Source organism: Mustela putorius, unplaced genomic scaffold, assembly GCF_011764305.1.
Source record: "Mustela putorius furo isolate JIRA1106 unplaced genomic scaffold, ASM1176430v1.1 tig00001149_pilon_pilon_pilon, whole genome shotgun sequence".
Classification (NCBI taxonomy): Eukaryota; Metazoa; Chordata; class Mammalia; order Carnivora; family Mustelidae; genus Mustela; species Mustela putorius.
In genome coordinates, this window is record NW_025421595.1 from 1,059,503 (window position 1) to 1,078,855 (window position 19,353).

The window sequence follows — 19,353 nt, forward strand, 5'->3', positions numbered from 1 at the left end:
ATCCACAGCCTTAATACCCCCCAGTTTTCTTTATTGTAGTTTGTATTCTACCCTTTCCCTATAATACGCTACAATTAAATAGGGTCAGAGACGGGTCCTGTCACAGCACTTTGTGTGACGGTCAAATACCCACAATTGCCTTTACTGTTGTGGTCTGCCCCGCCTATCCACAATGTTTGTGGATCTAGAGTTCTCAACCAGGATTCATTTCCGGATTTGCGCAAGAATTCCTTCCCAGTTCCGGTGGAGCGAGAAAAAAACGGTAGGAAGGAGGAGAAACTGAACAGCTCAGGGACAACAGACTGGGCAGGCGTAGGGGGTGGGCCAAGGGGCGGGACTTGGGCAGGGGTGAAAGGTTATCAAGAACCTAGGTGGTGCCGGGGTTGGTGGAAGTCTGCGCCTGTGCAGTTGCTTGGGCGGGCGGTTTTTTTGGTTTTGTTTGTTTGGCGGTTTTTTTTTGTGTGGGTTTTGTTGTTGTCGTTGTTTTGTGGGGGGTTTTTGTGGTTGGTTTTTGTGTTTTTGTTGTTTTTTTTTTTTTTTTTTTTTTTTTTTTTTTGGTTCAGCGGATCCGCCATATTGAAGAGGAGCGGCCTGGCGACTACTGGAGCCCCGACCTTCCCGCACCCCGCCCTTTAGGGGCTCTATTGAGCCCAGCCCATTTCAGCCTCAAACAGCTACTAAGCTTTTCTCTAAGCTTGTCCCCGCCGCCGCCTCTCCCACACGGGAGGCGGCCGCCTTAGTGCATTGTGCTGGTGTCGGCGTGGAGAGCTAAGAGTAAGAGTCGCAGTGAAGCGGCCTGGCCGAAAAGGACGATAAAGGCAAGGTGAAACACCGCTGCGGGACGAGTAAAAAAGAGGTGACTCAGGACAATCTCACTACGTAGATCCTATCTAAGCTCAGCGAGAGATCCTACCCCGGAAAAAAAAAAGGTGAGAGGACCACCGCGTGCGGAAGACGGCGGACTTGGTGCAGTGCCTTTATCACGGCCGACGACCCAGTTCTAGCTGTCGCATTTTTTTTTTCTTTTTTACTGTTTGGGTTTGTTTTTTCCGGGGGTGGGGGGTTGGGGTTTTCTTTCTTTCTTTTTTTTTTTTTTGCCCGGGTTATCATTGAGTATTACCACTGCCTCCCACCTTCACATACTGTGGTTTTGGGGTAGAAGTCAGCGGTGTCTAGCAGTCTGTGGCGGCCCGTACCTTCCTGGACCCACAGCCGAATCAGAGAGAGGCCAGGAGGACTAGGGGTTTCTTGGTATTTCTTCCCTTTTCTAACGAGATGCGGGACTTAACTTGTCCCTGCATTCTCTGCACCAGGCTGGGCTGGACAGTTGCGCAAGGCAATAATGGCTGCGGAGCCGGCGCTGTAGGAACGTGTTTATATTTTGGACTGTAAGGGAAAATGGCTGACGGCTCTCTCCCCTCGCTGGTAGACTCCTATTTGTGCCGAGTCTAAACGCTCCACATTAGTGCACTTGTATAGCCGTCAGAGGATTCTAGGCGAGTATCATTGTCGCACTTGCCACCAAACGCTGTCACTAAGGTTAGAGTGATTTCGCAAACTCTCTCAGGGCTAACTAACATTTGTTTACTTCCCAAAGTAAACAGAGGGTGGAATAGTTTTTTGCCTTGTGCTGCCCCAAGGTGCCAATGAAAGATGTTTTAATAAAGAAATCGATTCCATATTACCTTTTACCTATTGTTCACTATTCTGTATGAACACCTCAGTTTGTTAGTAGTAAAATCTCATTGTAATTTGAAGCATTAGATTTTACCTACGTATTTTTTCCTTATAAAATATTAATTTGTGATAATGGACCACGTTCTAATTGTGTGGAAACCACACTTTAGGAGTTTTACAAATAAGAGCATTTGTGTTATTTTGTGAATTTCCTTTATTATGCGACTGCAGTTTTTCTTACGCAGTTTGTTGCACTGGTATTTAAAGGTGAATAATTTTTTAAGGTAGTTACTGAACTTAAGTTTGAGGGCTGTAGATGTGCTCTAAGTATTCTTGTTGTATTTTTTAAGAGGGATACTTTGTATTATTTTCTTAACAGAAGACATTGCACCTTTTAAATCCTCATAATACTTACATACTTAACCTTTCAAAAAAGAATTGAAGTGCTTTGATTAGGAAACATTTAATAGCGATTTTCTAGGAAATTACAATAGAAATTACATCATGATGAGAAAGAACTACTTAATTGTAGGCTAGAATGGGAGTCTTAAACCGCATTTTTGGACTGAGTTAAAACATGTTAAACTCTTGTAGTTTCCTTGCTCAGCTAATTTAACCAACTGTCATTTTTGTCTACAGAAAATGGTAAAGATTAAAGACATGTTAGAAAGGGATCAGCTTTAGTTATCTAAATTTGAAAACGCAAGCATGTGATTTTAAGTTTAACATTTAACATTTTAATGCTCCACTGTCTGGGAAAAAGGAAAGCCTAAAGTATTTGAAATTACTCTTTCAAGGGTCACTTGAAAATGTCTTATTTCACTGATTTAAAGATAATATTTTTAAATTTCACCTATTTTACCTACCTTTTCCTATATAATTTTTAGCAGTTTTTTTTAAATGTGTATTTTCTTTTTGGTGGTTTGCTCTCATAATGCTCATTTTCTAACTTAGAGGTAATTTTTGTATCCATTAAACAGGAAAACATTACAGTTAACAACTCTAAACAAGTAACTATTTACCATAAACCATTTTAACTGAATAGAAATAGTCAAGTAGTATTTACTATGGGTCTTTTCCTGGGATTTTAGGAAATTATAGTGCATTTTAGGTATATACACAAGAAATATTTGGTGGATATTTCCAGATTTTTTTCTTTGATGGTGTATTTGTAATGAAGGTTGTGGTTATTGAAGAAATTTTACTATTTGGTTGTTAGTTAACTAGATGAATGCTCATTTTCTTAGTTTTCTAATATTTTTGCATTTGTTTCAGCATTTTAATGTGGAAACCATCCTTTGTTAAGCTGGATTAAACACACTTATTTCAATAGGGAGGTTTTGTTTGTTTGTTTGTTTTGAAATGAGTCCATTAAGGGATACATACTTACAAAGTAGAAAGGCCAGTTTATCTTTTCGTTATGGGGTAGTTGTTTTTTTTAACAACTTTTTGGGGGTATAATTTTTATATACAATAAAACTTACTCCTATTTTTATGTACATTTAACTCTTTATATAATTTAAAATTATGAAAACAGTATCCAGTTCAGTTTTTTAATATTTCTACCATTTCAGTTCCTTCTGATCATTTGTAGTCATTTTCCTCTTTTCTACTCTAGACCCAGGCAATTTCTAATATTCCTGTTGCTATAGATTTGCCTATCTTGGCTGTTCAGATAAATGAGATCATACAATATGTAGTCTTTTTATCTGACTTCTTTCAGCTAGATAATGTTTTTGAGATTTATACTCTATTGTGGCTCTATTTAATACGGACTTAAAACTGCTACGAACATTAATTTGTAAATCTTGGTGTGTGAACATTGTGTTTTTGTGTTAGGTAGATGCCTATGAGCAAAATTGTTGCGTTGTGTTGTAAATTTGCATTCAGCTTAAGAAACTGCCAAATCATTTCCCAAGAAGTATTGCCATTTTACATTACTACCAGCAGTTTATGAGTTTATTAGTTCTCTGCGTTCTGACTTTTGGTTATACCCACTCTAGTGGGTGTGCAGTGATACCTTATAGTTTTAATTGTATTTGCCTTGTGACTAAACTGTTGGCTGTTTGTAAATCTTTGGAGAAATGTCTCTTCAGATGGCCCATTTTTAAAATTAATATTTAATTATTCCCTCTTAAGGTTATGTATTTTCTCTGACATATGATTTGTAATACTTTCTCAGTCTCTGTTACCTGTTCGTTTTCATAATGGCATTTTTTAATAAACAGGTCACAAAAATTCACCTATTTTCATCTAAGCATTTTATATTTAAATGCTTAAGAAATGATATATATTTTGTATTAAGCATTAAATTTTGGCGTGTAATTCATTTGGGGTTAACTTTTATGTATTGTGAGAATTAGAGCTCTAAATTCATCTTTTACAGGTGGATATCCAATTGTGTTACTATACTTTGTTTAAAAGACTTTTTTCCCAGTGAAAAGTCTTGGTTTCCTTGTTAATAAACATTTGCTGTATTTAAAAGGGCATATATAGGGGTGCCTGGGTGGCTCAGTCATTAAGCTTCTGCCTTCTGCTCAGGTAATGATCTCAGGGTCCTGGGATCAAGCCCTGCCCACTGAGGAAACTGCTGCTCCCTCTGCTTGTGCTCTCTCTGTGTCCGTCTCTCTGTCAAATAAATAAATGAAACCTTTTAAACAAAGGGCTTATACATAAGGGTTTATTTTTGGGCTACCAGTTCTGTACTATTGAGTTATGTTTATGCTTGTGTTAGCAATTGGAAGATTTCATTTTTATAAAGGACAGTAACCCTTGAAATTTTTTTAATTGTGGTAAAATGCATATAAAATGTACCATCTTAACTTTTTTTATGTAGTTCAGCATTAAGTATAATGACATTTTTGTGCAGCCATCATGTTAACACTTTCATTTTAACTTCCATCACATTTTTAATTTTAACTTACTTTTCTTTATTGCAATCCTTGAGAAATAGATTTTTGTGTTTTTCTTCAGTGACTTTTTTCTCTTAAGAATTGTGACCTCATTATTATTTGGACAGAGATCGACATTACTATTTGGGAAGCGGTTAATGCAGAGGTTTTTTTTTTTAACCGTGATAGTATATTACCGTCACTTTGGGAGCTTTTGAGTTAATACCAGTACTGAAGGTTCCCTGTGCTCTCCATCCACCTATTTAATTTGTCTAGTACAAAGCCTAGGTAAGTGATCTTTAAAATTTTTGAGGGAAAAAATAATAACTATGTTATTAATTCTAAGAATGTGGGTATCAGTCTTTCAGATAAATATGAACATGCCTTTTTTTTAAGTAGCATCTACGCTGAACATAGGGCTCAAACAAAACCCTGAGATCAAGAGTCGTATGTTCTCCACTTAAGCTGAGCCAGCTGTGCACCCTAGAACACAATTTTTTGATAGTTTGACTAATGCCAGAGTTGTCATTTGAGTTTTAATTATGTTTGCACTATGTCAGCATTTTGTGTGTATCATATTATGTAGATGCTCTTTTACTTCTACAGATACATGTGAACATCTAGATTAAAGAGGCACAACTAGTGGTGAGTACAGGTACTTTAAGATTGTGGTACAATAAATCATTGATTTATTTGCTTTCATATTTTTAAACATTGAAATTTGACTAGCTTTACATATTAGAATAGGCTTAGACTTGATTAAAATTTTTGGTTTGTAATTTTGTTTTAAAGATTATTTGAGTTTTCTTCTATATGCGAAATGATTAGCCGCAGATGTTAAGCTGCATTGAGTAAGTTCTCCTTTCCTTTTCCTCCCAACATATGGGGGCCATTCGTTTTTCTTTTGGTGGGTTTAGTCTTTAAAAATGTTTGAATAACCTGATATTACTTAAGGTGCAAAACTGAGGTATTTATCTCCCTATTATTTACTTGAATTATCCAGAAAACCTTAGGTTTGATGTGAAATTATATTAGAGAGTTTGAAGTTTTCCTTTAGTGTTTATGATAGGTTTTCCACAAAAGATTTTTTTTTTTTTTTTTTAGATTTTATTTATAAATAGAGAGTGCTTGAGAGAGCACAAGGATTGGGGGTAGAGGAAGAAGCAGACTCCCCTCTGAACAGGGACCCTGATAATGGGGTTTGATCGCAGGACCCTGAGATGCTGATCTAAGCCTAAGGAAGCAGATTAACTGAGCCACTGAGGTGCCCTTCCATAAAAGCTTTTCAAAATCAAGTTAGCATTTGTGGATTTGTGTATGAGACAGAGTTTACAGTGTATATGGAATTATTGAAGTAAAAATAATAGACACTTATAGTTTCTTTTTTCCTTAGTTTAATATGGTAAATTAAATTCTCTTCACATAGAGGAAAAGTTTGCTAGTATAGAATCTGTTGGGGGTTCTTAAAGTGGCAGAACATTGTTCTTTTGGTAAATAATATGGAAACTAGATCTACTTTAATAAACCTTAATGGTATAAGTGAAGGAAAGACTCCATGAAATTGTACTGCTTGCTATGTTTTAGGGCTTTGAATTTATCATATCATGGACTTCTTATTTTTTTTTCTTTTGAAATAAAGTGATCATTACAAAATACTTTCAGTGAGCAAGATGTGAAAAGTAGTTTGATGGAAAATCTTACACAGATATTTTTAAATATCTGTGTACTGATTCTGTGCTGTGTTTGCTAGTCCTCTGCTTTATTAAAGATAACTTAATGCGCAGTATGTGCATGTATGCACACATACATTCATAGATACTTATTTGGTAGCAAACCCTTATTTTTATTCTGCCCTCAGAGTTACTGTATAATTGTGGTTTTCTTCTCAGATTTACCTGTGGAGTTTACTGAAAAGAATTAGCTAGGTCTCACTTCTAGAGTAGATTCTGGAAGATTTTACTTGTTTCTTGGGAAAGACCTAGATAATAATAAAAATTCTCAGATGATCCTTATGTATAGTTATAGTAGTAGTATAGTTTAAGAGAAGGGGAGACCTGAGATCATTCAGGAATGTTGTTACTTTGCCATTAGGCAGCACTTATCTTCTTTTGAATGTTTAGTGTTGGCAGTGGGGTCAAAAATCTCACACCCAAAGTCACAGATATATTGTAAATAGGATTTTAATGCAGTAGTTTAAGAACTGGAATTATACTTACAAACTTGATTTGATTATATCTGTTTTATCACTTAGAGGTTCTTCTCTGATTATCCTTTCTATACTTGTGGCATGTTTCCTTTTCTCTTGCAACAAATACTTGTTGGGCATTTGCCGTGTATCAGTTAGTATCCTAAGCACTTATCCTATATTAATGTACAAAATAAAAATACTACTTTTTTCTGGAACCATATTTTTTACAAAGTAAGTTGGGGTAGGACTAGCTAATTTTCCTAACTTTGATTTTCTGTCATTCTCTTAGCCTACCTCAGTAAAGGTGCTATGATTGAACTTACATGTTACAGTATTAAACTAGTGGAACTTCCCGAGTTGTTTTCCATTTAAAATAGTTTTTTAGGGGCACCTCGGTGGCTCAGTGGGTTGGGCCTCTGCCTTTGGCTCAGGTCAAGATCTCAGGGTCCTTGGATTGATCCCAGCCCGCATTGGGCTCTCTGCTCAGTGGGGAGCCTGCTTTCTCCCCTCTCTCTGCCTGCCTCTCTGTCTACTTGGGATTTCCCTCTTTCTGTCAAATAAATAAAAAATATAAAATCTTTCAAAAAATTAAAAAATAAAATAAAATAGTTTTTTAAAAAGATTCATTTTGGGGCGCCTGAGTGGCTCAGTGGTTAAAGCCTCTGCCTTCAGCTCAGGTCATGATCCCAGGGTCCTGGGATCGAGCCTCACATCGGGCTCTCTGCTTGGCAGGGAGCCTGCCTCCTCTTCTCTCTCTGCCTGCCTCTCTGCCTACTTGTGATCTGTCTGTCAAATAAATAAAAATCTTTAAAAAAAAAAAAGATTCATTTTGGGGTGCCTGGGTGGCTCAGTTGGCACTACTACCTACTACTACTACCTACTGCCTTTGGCTCAGATCACAATCCTGCAATCCCAGTATCACTTCTCCCTCTGACCCTCCCCTTTCTCATGCTCTTTCCTTCTCTCTCTCTCTCATTATCTCTTTTTCAAATAAATAAAATCTGTTTTTTTAAAAAAAGATTCACTCTGAACATTAGTATTCCCCTGTGCAATATAGGTGTGAAGTACAAAAGAACAGCGTTCCTTTTATCTACTGGGTTTAGGGGCACCTGGGTGGCTAAGTGGGTTAAAGCCTCTGCCTTTGGCTCTGGTCATGATCAGGGTGCTGGGATCGAGCCCGCATTGGGCTCTCTGCTCAGCAACGAGCCTGCTTCCTCCTCTCTCCCTCTATGCCTGCCTCCTTGCCTGCTTGTGATCTCTGTCTGTCAAATAAACAAAATCTATCTATTGGGTTTAGGAATAACTTAGGAGTTTAATGAAACATTAAAGTTTGTGGTTAGAAGACATAGGCTGTCACAGTTCCTCTTTCCCTGTGTTACTGTGTCTGCCTGAGCTTAATTAGTTTTCTTCTTGGTTATGTGTGTTCTGATTTTGTTTTAATTTGTTTTGTTCTGGTGCTTTTTGTTTAATGTCTTCCTTCAGATTCTTATAGGTTAGTGGCATCCATGTTGTCAGTGTAAGGTTTTTTAGGTGAGATAAACAAGACACCAGGCGCAATAGGCACAAGGCAAGATTTATTAAAGGCACTCTCTGGCATAGTTTCAGGGCTCAGGAGAAGGGGAACCAGGAAAGTCGTGCCAGGAGGAGATGGGCACCCTCAGGTGAGGTTCCACCACTCTGGAAAGCGGAGAAATGCGGAGTCAGGGAAGTCGCACTTGAAGGGAGTCAGGCCAAGGCATGGGCTCACATCCACATATGGGAGGGTATTTGGTGATCAGAGGGTATGGGGTGGGTGGTCCTGATACTTCTGTTTCCTAGATAGGTATTGGGTTACCTATGGAGAGCTGGGCATACATCGTTTTGGCGCTAGAGTCAAGGGTTGAGGAAGAGGGAGGAGGGGTGCTGGAAGATGGCGGCCCCGGCAGTCTTTTCTGTTGTTCCTCCTGCATTCTCAGAGCCACCGACCCAACATTCCAACCTTTTTGTGTAAGGGGTGGCAATTCAGATCTGGCTACTTCCTGCTGGCAAAGGGACGTCGTTATAGGGTCCTTTGGATGGGGATAGGCAGGTGTAGGGTTCCTGGAGGAGTTGGTTGACGGTGACCCTGTATGTGATCCTGAATGAAGCGAAGAACACAGGGGGCGATTAGTGTTAATAGGCAGAGGAGAATAAGGGGACTTGGGATCAGAAGGATCCCAAGGGGGAGAGCCACCATTGAGAGGGGTTTATTTCAGAGCGATGCTGGCCACGAAGGGAGTCGTGGATTTTTGCCAGGGCACCAGTATTGGTTTCGACTATACCAGATTCATTGATATAATAGCAACATTCTTCATTGAGGAATAAACATGTTCCTCCCTTGTCTGCAGTGAGCAAGTCCAGGGCTTGTCAGTTCTGTAGGGCTGCCTGGACCACTGAGGTAACCTGTCGTTGTAGGGATGTCAAGAACTGAACAGCCTCTACGGCTGTTCAGAGCTATTCAAATAAATCTCAGGTAGCATCTATGGAGTGGGCTAGAGCCCCAGTGCCCAGCCTGGTGGCCACTAGGGAAGACACCAAGGAGACCCCAATAACCAGGGGAAGAAACACAGCCTTTTTCTGTAGTGGGAGGAGCGGGGAGAAAACGGCCATTTCCACTAGGGCTGGCACCCTCCGGGCTGGCCGTCTGTGATGACCAGCTGAGTAGACCGTGTGGTGTCCCCGTGGGTCCAAGTTTCCACTAGGAAGAAGTGCCACCTGAACCCAGGGTCACCTGAGGGGCAGCTAATTTGGGGGGGGGGTGTAGAAGGAGGAGGGTGAGGAGAAGTGGTGCAGAAAATTTGCAACCACGTGGGCTTGGGAAGTCCAGCCATCCTGTGGTGGGGCTGGTTTTAGATTGGAGATGTGTACCCATGGGTGGTGTCCTAGGAGTTCTGCCGCTGTGGGAGTTGTGAGAATAACAGTATGAGGGCCGGTCCACCTGGGCTGTAAGGACTTAGGGTGAAGTTCTCATAAGAGAACTTGGTCCCCAGGATTTAAGGCCTGGGGGAAGTCTCTACCCGGGCTGTTGGGGGCGGGGATGGTTGCATCTGCATGAGCCCTGAGGAGGTGAGGGTCAGATAGGGCAGATAAGATAGGAGGGGTGGAGGAGAGGCAGGCAGGCGGGCCTCAAGGAGAGGCCCTAAGGTGGGCAAAGGGTTGTCCAAGAGGGGCGGTTTCGAGAGTGCGTTTGGTGAGTTGTTCCTTTGAGGAGGCCATTGGCCCTCTTGACCTTACCCAAGAATTGAGGGTAGTAGGGGATATGGAGTTTTCAGGTGATGTTGAAGCTCTTGGAGATCTGTTGTATGATGCTGGAGATGAAGGCAGTTCCGTTGTCTGATTGTAGGGTTCGAGGGAGTCCAAACCTCGGGATGATCTGTTCAGTGAGAACCACGGTGACCACATCTGCTGTTTCTCTAGCTGTGAGGGATGCCTCAATCCAGCCTGTGAAGGTGTCCACAAGAGTTAGCAGGTATCTGAAGATTTTGTGTTGAGGCATGTGAGTGAAGTCAAGTTGCCATTTCTCGCCTGGCTCATGCCTCCGGAGCTGGTGGGTGGGTTCTGGTCTGCAGAGGCCGCCCTGGGCGATGACTGCAGAGCAGGTTCTGCAGGCCTGGTATACTTTGGAGGAGGGGTTGGTGAAAGAGAGGTTGGAGAAATTGGTATAGGGCCTTTGGACCGATGTGGAGAGACTGGTGGATGTCAGTAGTGAGGGTGTGGATTAGCCTGTTCGGGAGGGCATTTTTGTCCTGAACATAATACCATTTCTTGCCACCCAACCTGCCACCTAATGTTTTGAGGGCCCAAGTCTCATCGTGTGTATGAGGGACTGTGGGGAGTGTTGAGAAATGGGAGAGGGCCTGGAGAGAAGTTTAAGGCCATCTGTCAGGCTAAAGAGTCTGCCTTATTGTTCCCCAAAGAGATGGGGTCCTTGGAGGCCTGATGGCCATGACAGTGGACAGTAGCCACCTCGGTAGGGTAATTAAGAGTCTCAAAGAGTTTGGCAATAAGAGGCCTGTTGACTGTGAGGGTTCCCTTGGTCATGAGAAATCCCCTTTCTCACCAGAGGACAGAGTAAGTGTAGGTAATAAGGAAAGCATATTTAGAGTCAGTATAAATAGTGACCAGTTGTCCCTCAGATAAGTGAAGGGCCCTGGTGAGAGCCACCAGTTCTGCCTTTTGAGAAGTAATCCCAGTGGGAAGGGGGGGCAGCATCTATGACAACGTCCAGGGTGACCACTGCATAGGCCCTGTGTGGCCGTCCATCTGGTGCTATGAGGAAGCTCCCATCCACGAACAGTGTGCGTTGGGGTCAGGCAGCGGCCGAGTCCAAAAGTCCTGGATGGGAGGGAGAAAGTTCTTCCAGGAGTTGAGAGCAGGAATGGGAAGGAGTAAGGAGAGATGAAGGTGTCAGCAAGAGAGTGGCAGCATTTAGGTGAGGGAAGACAGAGAGTGTGACCTGGGGGTTTTCTATGAACAGCAGGTGGTCGAGTTGGAGACAGGAAGGAATGAATTGTGCCAAGGATTTGTGGGTGACTAAGTCCATAAGTCGATGTGGGGAGAAGACCATGATGGTCTGTCCTAAGGTAAGTTCAAGGGCCTCCTTTGTCAGAGAAGTGGCTGCTGCTAGGACCCTGAGGCAGAGCTGCCATCCCTGGGCAGTGACATTTAGTTCCTTGGAGAGTTAATGGGGATAAGGAGACCCTGCTGCTGGAGGCAGTCGAAGATGGGCTTAAGTCCTCACCGATGGGTTGCCACTATAGGTCTGGAAATGTCCCATATCTGCGGGTCTACAGAGGGGAGACAGTCCGGGATAGAGGACGAGTTGAAGGGAATAGAGGTGAGCAGAAGTCAAGGGAGATGGAGAGAGACGAATGGTGGCCTGAAGTTTGTGGAGGATGTCTCTGCCTAGTAGGGGAACAGGGCAGGAAGGGATAATGAGGAAGGAGTGAGAATGAGAAGGGGAATCCGTTCAGGGGTTAGGCTGCACCTCAGGGGCAGGGTGGCCTTTGGAGTGGAGGAAGTACCATCAGTTCTCATAACTGCAACTGGGGAGGGACGAGTAGGACCCAAGTAAAGGCAGGACAGAATAGGTAGCCTCCATGTCCAACAGAAAGGAAATGGACTTACTCACTACCTGGAGTGTGACCCTGGGCTTGGCATGGGTGAGAGGGGTGTCCAAGTCTGGGCTCCGTCAGTCATCCTCCAATCTGAGAAGTTGGATGGCAGGACTTACCATCTCGGGGTCTCCCACGCATGGAGGTTCCAGGAATCCCCCAAGGCTGGGGCAGTCCAATTTCCAGTGGCCCATCATGCAGCATTGAGGGCACAGCCTAGTAGGTGCTTTTGGATTGGGACATTGATGGGCCTAGTGTCCCTCGTCTCCACACTTGAAACAGGCCCCCAGAGGGGCACGGTTAAGTGCTCCCTTCTGTTGACCCCAGAACCTGCCGGCCTCGGGGCTGCTACCAGGGCTTGCGTCTGCAGTTGGACCTTCTTTTGGGGAGTCTGGCTTGGCGCTTAATTTCTGCTGCCTCCTCTCGGGAGTTAAAAGACTTTAAATGGCATTTTGACCAGATCAGAAATGGGAGTTTGAGGGCCCTCTTCCACTTTCTTTAATTTTTTCCGAATGTCAGCAGCTGACTGAGAAATAAAGTGGGTAGCTTGAAACAGTTACTCTTGCTGGAGATGCCGGGTCTAGGCGAGTGTATTAAGTCAGCACCTCGGTAAGTTGGTTAAGAAACATCGCCCGGTTTTCATTGGGTGCCTAAATGATCTCCCTTCACAGACCTTCTACAACTTCTCAGGTTTTGTCTCAAGTCATTTCCTTCCAAACAACCATCTCATTTAGGACAAAATTACATCCTTTTACTTTCAACAAAATGTACTCCCATTCCTTAAATCTTTCTTACATATCTTCTACTTTCCTACATACAGAGTTGCTTCCTTCATTTCCATCAGTCTTACGGTTAGCAGGATTTTGTACTCTTAGGAATACCTTTACTCATTAACCTCTGGTCAGTTATTAGTCAGTTGTGAATGGTTATAATAGAATTCTTTAGATGTCAATTTATGAATCAGTTAAGCACAAACTGTGCTTACTAACAGATTTAAATAGTCTTCTTTTCTTTGTTCTAAGTCAAAAGCACAAACCTATGTTCAGTAATCAATGACTTGGCATTTTATCCTCTTTGAAAAAGACCTAAATGTCCAACAAATTTAATTCCATTTGTCATCCGAGCAAAACTTTAAACTTTCAGGTTACCAAAGACTTTGAAAGCTATCTCAGCAATTACCCATTAAAACTCTGAGACAGACAATTCGCCATCAGTTTAGTCATTTCTTTGCTAACAGATTTTAACAATAACACGAGCTTATTTGACTTTCAGTAAACTTTGATTGAAGTTCCACATTTACTGCAGATAACTTTGTCAGGAGTTGGGATAGGAGTGAGGAGGGAGAGAGAGGGCACCGGTTCAGAAATCCTGAAAATAAGGGACCTTGGCCGATCTGCCTTGGTGTCTGCCAAGATTATTTAGGTCCATGAGAATCTGATAATTAAATGTGCCTTTCAGAGGCCATTGGGACTGATTTAAGATTGGCCAACAGGCCTAAAACACCCCAGGGAGTTTTAGGGTTGAATTTGGATTGGAAGGTCCCCATGATTCGTTGCCAGGCAACCCGAGGTCTGGAGGAAGGCGTCCCCTTGTCCACCACTGGGTTGCAGAAAAACTGTGTCAACTGCCATAGAAGTTAGGACTTCTCCCAGCCTCTGGGAATCACGGAGGTCACCTGGTGACCTGCGGGGTCCACCCTAACGCCGCCACAATTAGGGCAGGGCTTTCCGGAGGGAGGCGCGGTATCAGGGAAAACTCGACATGGCTTCAGAAGTGGCATTTGGAAAGGCAGATCCAGGTCCAGATCCGCCTAGGAAGAGGAGAGGAAGAGGAGAAAATGTCCTAAATGCTTTAGGTCCAGGTCCGCCTAGGAAGAGGAGAGAGCTTCCCCACCAGGGTAGGGGCTCAATCTCCTTCCTGGTTTCGGCACCAAATGTAAGGTTTTTATAGGCGAGATAAACACAACACCAGGCAAGGTAGGCACAGGGAAAGATTTATTAAAAACACTCTCCACATAGTTTCAGGGCTCAGGAGAAGGGGAGCCAGGAAGCCCTGGGAGGTGGGCACCCTAGGGCGAGGTTCCACCTCTCTGGAAAGCGGAGATGGGGAACCTGCACTGGGAGGGAGTTGGTGGGGTTCTTTTATTGAGCCAAGGCAGGGCATGGGCTCACATCCATATATGGTAGGGTGTTTGGTGATCAGAGGGTGTGGGGTGGGTGGTCCTGATTCTTCTGTTTCCTGCACAGGTATCAGGTTACCTATGGAGCCGTGACCTGGGCATACATCCTTTTGGCAGGAGAGTCAAGGGTTGAGGAAGTCGAGGGAGGGGGCTGGAAGCTGGCAGCCCTGGCAGTCTTTTCTGTTGTTCCTCCTTATTCCGGAGCCACCAACCCAACAGTCAGAATTAAGATTTCTAAGTCACTGGTAGTCCTAGCACTGGAAAGTGTCAGCATTTAGGTAGTTATTATTGAATATCAACAGTTCATCATTTCCTACATGATTTACCCTATTTTTACAGTATTACTGATAGTATTCATTACCTGGAGTAGTTTAACCTCACTGTTAATCATTTTAAGATGAAAAAATGATGTCAGAGAGGTGAAAGGCAACCAAAGCAGTACAGTCTTGAATTACCTTTTTCATGAAATTGCCATCATAATGTCATATCTAACAAGTTAACTTTTTGAATTCTGTTGCTTTTTTATTCCTCTTAAAAAGTTCTCTGTTGAGGGGCACCTGAATGGCTCAGTCATTAGACATCTGCCTTCAACCTAAGTCATGATCCCGGGGTCCTGGAATCAAGCCCCATGTTGAGCTCCCTGAGCTCAGTGGGAAATCTGCTTCTCCCTCTCCCATTTACCCTGCTTGTGTTCCCTCCCACACTATATCTCTCTCTGTCAAACAAATAAATAAGATCTTTTAAAAAATATTTTCTGTGAGTTATTTCACATTTATTAATTCTCTCCCTGCTAAACTTGGCAAAGTCAGAGACATAGAGAGGTCCTGCATGTTATTTGACTTACTTTCCAAAATCTAGACCTGTTTGGTGGGATCTGGAACTGCTTGTGCATTACTTAATGGTACTTCAGTTTATCCTTTTTAAACATACTGGAAACCCAAGTTTAAAGAAGTCATTTTACTTTGTATGGTTCTGAGCTGGTACTTTGAGGATTAGATTTCATTTTCTATCAGCATGTAAAGGAATGAGAAGATAATTTAAAAAGAAAAAGGGAACGGGATCTCTGTTTTTCTATATCATATGCCCATTTTGTTTCTGCTGATTTATTTCATTTAACATTGTTTTTGCTGATGGTCACTAACACTGGTGACATTGACCACCTTCCTCTTTTTCTGGTCATTTTCCTTAGGTAGCTATTTCTTTGAGCTTCTAAATTGTCTATTTTTGGTTTGACTCTCAGAATTTACTATATGATATAAGAACCATGTTCTGCTTACACAGAATTTTGTCTCTCAGATAATGTGAGTTATTTTATTTTATCAGTGATTTTATTTGACAAAAGGGAGTGCTTGAGTGGGGAAGACACAAAGGGAAAGGGAGAAGGAGGGAGACTACTTGAGCTCAGTCCAAGGACCCTGGGATCTTGACCTGACCTGAAGGCAGTCACTTAACCACCTGCACCATCCAGGTGCTCCACTGAGTCTTTAAATAGTGCTTTAAGAACCTAGACGAGTAGGATGCCTGGGTGGCTCAGAGGATTAAGCCTCTGCCTTCAACTCAGGTCATGATCTCAGGGTCCTGGGATTGAATCAGGCATCATTTTACTCTCTGCTCAGCGGGGAACGTGCTTCTCTCTCTCTCTGCCTACATGTGATCTCTGTTAAATAAATAAAATCTTAAAAAAAAAAAAACAAACCTAGATGAGTGATACTTAAAATTTGAACATTAAGAAAAATCACCTGGAAAGCTGGTTTAAAACAGATTGTTGGTCTCTTCAGACAACAGATGATCTAAACCTGGAGAAGACCCTTGAGAATTTGCAGGTCATGTCTTCAGATGGACTTGGAAAACCATTAGCCTATACTGTTTCCAGTGAACCCCACATTTCTTTAAGATTAAATACTGAATTTCTCTAATTTTTCTTAAACTTTGGTGTTTGTAGTTTTTTTCTTTGTTTGTTTTTTAAAGATTTTTAAAGATTTAAAGATTGTTATTTATGACAGAGATTACATGCAGGCAGGGGTAGGGGGGTAAATAGGCTCCCCACTGAGCAGAGAGCCTGAAGCAGGGCTGATCCCAGGACCACAAGAACATGACCTGAGCCAAAAGCAGAGGCCCAACCCCTGAGCCACCCAGGTGCCCCTAAACTTTTGTGTTTATTTGTAAGTTTACATATACTAGGTAGTGTAGCAGGCAATGGGCAACAATAGGAATAAAAACAATTGTATGAATCCGTTGATTTACAGATTTACCGATTACCTCCCCCAAAACCTTTCGAAGCTCATTCTGTGAGATACATTGCACCATTTTCGAAGCAGGACATCGTGAGATGTGGGACATTCATGTTCAAAGGAGACAAAAATGGAAAGGGCATAGTTAAACTAAATAATAACTACTTTGGTGTCTAGGGATAAGTGGATATTAAGTTATGGTTTATCATTTGATGCAGAACTTTTCATGTACATACCTTCATTTGTGTGTGTGTGTGTGTGGCATACACTTGGGCATATATGTACATTTGTGTCAGTGGGTGTTTAGTTTCGTATTTGAAACTTAACGCATATTTATGTGGGGCAGGAAAGTTTGGAGACCATAGAGAAGGCAGAACACTTGTACAAACATTTTATCCCCCATGATACCACCATGTGGAAGCAATCATATGAAGGTTTTTCTACCACCTTTTTGGGTTCATTGTTTAAAATAAGATGTAATTTCAGACCTTCATCCTGTGTATTATAAATTAATCTTTCCCTTGGTGTCCCTTTTAGATTGTCAACAATTTTTGTTATTAACATGCTGTGATGAACATTTTGAGCTGATAAGTATTAGAATGTTGAGTCAAAGTTTTCATTAGTTTCAGTACATTTCAGTTTAATAATAAGTGTTTTCGAATGTTCGTCTTTACTTACTGTTCTGCTAGAACTCTGCTGTGTGTCATTTCTTCATTCTACTTGGGAGACATTGCTTTCATGATCCTGATTTCTGTGTCACATACTTTTTACCTGTCCCCCCAATACTGCTCAAAACTGGCATCATTAGGGCGCCTGGGTGGCTCAGTGGGTTAAGCCGCTGCCTTCGGCTTAGGTCATAATCTCAGGGTCCTGGGATCGAGTCCGGCATCGGGCTCTCTGCTCAGCAAGGAGCCTGCTTCCTCCTCTCTCTCTCTCTCTCTGCCTGCCTCTCTGCCTACTTGTGATCTCTGTCTGTCAAATAAATAAATAAAATCTTTTAAAAAAAAATTAAAATGCACACATACGGGCACCTGGGTAGCTAAAAAAATGACTTAAAAAATGCTTAAAAAATCACACATACATCCAGAAACACCCCTCATATCCTCTATCTATTTTAACTTTCTGCATACTAGGCTTACAGCTTTGCAACTTTAGTTTCAAAGAAACTCAACCACAACCCCTCCTTAACCCCCTGTTTTTAAAAAAAGAAAAGTCAGTTACTTTTCATCTTCAATGACTGAGGTTACTAGATGGTTTAAGTATAACTGTCAGGTGGCTCAGGCTCTTTTAATTTGTCTTTTTATTTTATCTTTTTTCTTTTAAGATTTATTTTAATGAGAACAGGCGAGAAAGCAGGGGGAGGGGCAGAGAGACAGGAGAGAGTCCTCAAGCATGGAACCCTTCTCAGGGGTCAGATCCCAGGACCCTGAGATGATGACCTGAGTGAGCCAAAATCAACAGTCAGACACTTGACTGACTGAACTACTCAGGTGCCCCTAAGTAAGTCTTCTAAAAAACTGTCTTCCTCCTGACTTTTCTGAGGAGGCTGTTCTTACTTGCAGATTAGGTACTTTTTTTAATCTGCCATTTTCAGAGATGTATTGTGTTTATTATATTATTTTTCTGTTTATGTAAATTAGTTAAACAGTCACAAGTAATACATGATGACTTGAAAATTTTATGTAATTCAGTATCAGAGTTTGTATTAGTAGTTCTCAGTTTTGGGTGATTTTGCTATCCTATCAGACATTCAGCAATGTCAGAAACATCTAAAAATGTCTGACATTTTTCGAGCTAATGATTTAGGGGCAAGTTGGTATGTACTGGCAGGTATCTGGTAGTTAGAGATCAGTGTTGCTCGAAACATTTTAGAGTGCACAGAACCATACAAGTTAGTATCTTCTCTTCTTCATCCACCACCCCAAAGTTATATAGTCCAAAATGTTTATCATACTAAAGCTAAGATAACTTGGTCTGCAGTTTCCATATGATCATACTTCTCCTATTAGACTTGTGGCCCATAGCTTGTGTACAGGTAAATTAGAGGGAGAAAGAGTTTTAGAAGAGAAGCCTAAAGTAGTAGTGTCCACAGATTTATTCTTTGCCTAATATGAGAAGGGTATTATCTGAGCCACATAAATATCAGTGTCTGAAAGTGAATTGCTGTTTTTGGAGGATTATTTTAGCCATACTCAGTAAAGCCTGAGTGGGAGAATTAGTTGTAAAAAAAGAACCATGGGAGGCTTCTTTGGCTTCCTTCCAGCTACATAGGGCCACAATACACATATTCCTCATTCCTACCTCCTTTTTTCTTCCTACTCTTCCCAAGTATGTGTAAAATTCTTACCATACTGATTTCACTAGAAGGGAGTTACTTTGACATAGCTTCCAGTCTTTTCCATGGTTCTTTAGTGTTCTCCTCCCTCCCTCCAAACCCCCCCCCCCCAACCCTTGTTCTTAAAAATAGGCTCAATGCTGGGGCTCAAACTCACAATCCTGAGATCAAGGGTAAGTCACCCAACTGGCTGAGCCACCCAGGTGCACCTAATATTCTCCCATTTAATTTAATTGTTGATGTGAATGCTTTGATGTTTCCTGTTACTCTCTTTGGACTGTGTTTTCTGTTTACTTGGAGTGTCTTCTCATATGTGTGATGTATAATCTTGAATTCCTGTGTCATCTTCAGTTACCTCTAATTGCTAATGATTTCCTCTATGAACTTCAATAGCACTTTATCATGAACTTAATGTTTGCTTGGTTTTTGGTTTTTTTTTTTGACATCTTTTGTATTTTTGTATTCTCTTAAGTACAGTTCTGCTTGCATGGTCTTTTGCTTAGTAGGTAGTTTTTAATAATTCAGTTTTGCTTACTTATCAACACTTGGGCAATGAATACATAGATTCTAAAGAATTATTACAAAATGCAAATTATTTTATCACAATATTATTTGATATTGACTGGTTTATTATTACACAATCTGAGAGAGTATCCTTGTGGTTGTTATTCATAGATTATTTTGTGATGCCTGTTGAGTGAAGTTGATTTCTAAGGTAAA

General features: G+C 41.5%; 1 protein-coding gene across 6 annotated transcripts in view; it reads left to right on the top strand.

The window, feature by feature from the left end:
• The first annotated feature begins 538 nt into the window (after positions 1-538).
• LOC123394027 (probable ubiquitin carboxyl-terminal hydrolase FAF-X) overlaps positions 539-19,353 on the top strand; it is a 156,075-nt gene continuing 137,260 nt past the window's right edge. For 4 of the 6 annotated variants that reach the window (XM_045087485.1, XM_045087481.1, XM_045087480.1 and 1 more), the window contains exon 1: positions 540-929. The gene's annotated coding sequence lies outside the window, so the exon portion shown is untranslated. Of the gene's footprint in view, positions 930-5,174; positions 5,214-19,353 lie in introns of all 6 variants that reach the window. The other 2 variants (XM_045087482.1, XM_045087484.1) reach the window with 2 other exon arrangements.